Here is a 2,701-nt window from a genome sequence, read left to right on the forward strand (position 1 = left end):
CTTATAATTATATTAATTTTATTTATCTATAATTAATTAAATTTTTTTTATAGTTCTATTATCTATGAATAAATGATTATTTTCTATCAATCACAAAGATATAGGAAATCTTTACTTTATCCTAGCTATCTGATCTGGTTCACTTGGATCATCTATAAGTATAATTATCCGATTAGAGCTGAGATCATGCGACAGCCTAATTAATAACGATCAAATTTACAAGTCCCTAGTTATTAATCATGCTTTTATTATAATTTTCTTTACAATTATACCTTTCATAATTGGCGGATTTGGAAATTTCCTAATTCCACTAATATTAGGATCTCTGGATATAGCTTACCCGCGAATGAATAATATATGACTCTTACCGCTTTCATTAACACTTCTTATCCTAAGAAATTTCATATATACAGGAACCGGGGCAGATTGAATTCTCTCCCTAACATATATTCCACAGTGGGCCCTCAGTTGACCTAATCATTTTTTCTCTTCATATTGCTGGAATGTCTTCTAGTCTAGAGGTAATTAATTTTATTTCAACAATTTTAAATATACGTCTAAAATCTATATCTCTAGATAATGTCTCCTTTTTAATCTGATCAATTCTCATTACAACTATCCTACTACTCTTATCTCTTCCCGTCTTTGCTGGAGCTATTACTATATTATTAACTGATCGAAACTTAAATACTTCATTTTTTGACTCTTCTGGAGGGGGAGATCCCATTCTTTATCAACATTTATTTTGATTTTTTGGACACCCCGAAGTTTACATTTTAATTTTCTCAGGATTTGGCCTAATTTCTCATATTACTATAAATGAAAGAGGAAAAAAAGAAACTTTCGGAACTTTAGGAATAATTTATGCCATAATTGTTATTGGACTATTATATTGGACTATTTATTGTATGAGCTCACCATATATTCACTATTTGCCTTGTGTTGATATCCGTGCTTATTTTACTTCAGTTACTTTAATTATTGCAATTCCAACAGGTATTAAGGTTTTCAAATGATTGATTACCCTTCATAGCATAAAAATCAACTACAATCCTGCATTATGATGATCTTTAGGATTTATTTTTTTATTTTCCATAGGAGGTCTCACAGGAATTATACTTTCTAATTCTTCCATCGACATTGTTCTTCATGACACTTATTAGCTGCAGTAGGCTCATTTCCACTCTTCATAGGAGCTATGTTCCTAATTATCGCTGGATTTATTCACTGGATTCCCCTTAATTACTGGATTTAAGTTAAATGATTTTTATTTAAATATTCGATTCCTATTTATATTTATTGGTGTCAATTTAATTTCTTCCCATAACATTTTCTTGGTTTTAGAGGTATATCTCGTCGTTACTCAGACTATCCAGACTCATTCTTATCTTGAAATATTATCTCTCCTATCGGTTCACTAATATCTATTTTAAGGCTATCAATCTTACTATTCATTATTTGAGAAGCCCTATCTAAAAAACGACTCATTATTAATATTTTTTTCCTTAATTCTTCTTTAGAATGATTAAGTAGATATTCCTCGCTAAACCATAAATTTACAGAAATACTCTCAATAGCATAAAAACTCATTCAAACTAATAATATTTTATAATAAATTAATAAATCAATATACCTCTTTAACTTATTTACCTTTTTCAATTTATTCCTTTTTAATTACCAAACTTTACCTATGCCTATACTTAATATTTATTTATTAAACTTTAATATGACAGAATAGTGCATTGAATTTAAGCTTCAATTAAAAAGATTTTTTTATATCTTTTATTAAAAATTAATACATGATCTATTTCGCTTCAAAACTCTAACTCTTCTACTTATGATTTAATGATTTTTTTCCATTTTTGCTATAATCCTTGTAACATTTATTACAATTTTAATTTTATTTATCACATTTAGACTATTATTTATTATAATCAATTAATTCATCGATTTTTATTAGAAAATCAAACAATTGAAATCGTATGAACTATTCTTCCTATATTCATCCTTATTACTATAGCCATTTCCTCAATTAAAGTTCTTTACCTCACTGATGAAATTTTTAACGTAAATCTAACTGTTAAAGCCCTAGGCCACCAGTGATATTGAAGATATGAGTACTCGGATTTCTCAAATATTGACCTTGATTCCTTTATAATCCCCTGACCAACTTATAACAAACGAATTTTTGATGTTGATAATCGTTGCGTCTTATCATATAAATATCTTATTCGAATACTTACTCAATAGACGTAATTCATTCATGAGCAATCCCATCCTTAGGAATTAAGATAGATTCTATCCCGAGACGACTCATCAAACTTTTTTATTTATAAATCGACTAGGAGTATTTTTTGGTCAATGTTCTGAAATTTGTGATATAAATCTCAGACTTATACCTATTGCTATTGAATCTACTAATCTAACTTATTTTAAAAACTGAATTTATCAATTTTATCAACAATAATTTATATAATTCCTTTCATTATATTATATATTATAAATTAATAAATTAACTATCTTATTTTAAAATTTTAATATTCCTCTTACACTATTATACTTATATAATATACAACTTACACAAATAATATACAACTTACACAAATTATATTATCTTCTCGCTTGATTATTTTTTATAATAAATAATAACTATATTTAAATTAATTTAAAAAAAAATAAAAGATTCTTATTTTTATTTAAT

General features: G+C 26.4%; 1 pseudogene; it reads left to right on the top strand.

The window, feature by feature from the left end:
• Positions 1–98: 98 nt before the first annotated feature.
• LOC108692242 lies at positions 99–880 on the top strand (annotated as a pseudogene).
• Positions 881–2,701: the final 1,821 nt, after the last annotated feature.

The sequence above is a fragment of the Atta colombica genome, unplaced genomic scaffold (assembly GCF_001594045.1).
Source record: "Atta colombica isolate Treedump-2 unplaced genomic scaffold, Acol1.0 scaffold67, whole genome shotgun sequence".
Lineage (NCBI taxonomy): Eukaryota > Metazoa > Arthropoda > Insecta > Hymenoptera > Formicidae > Atta > Atta colombica.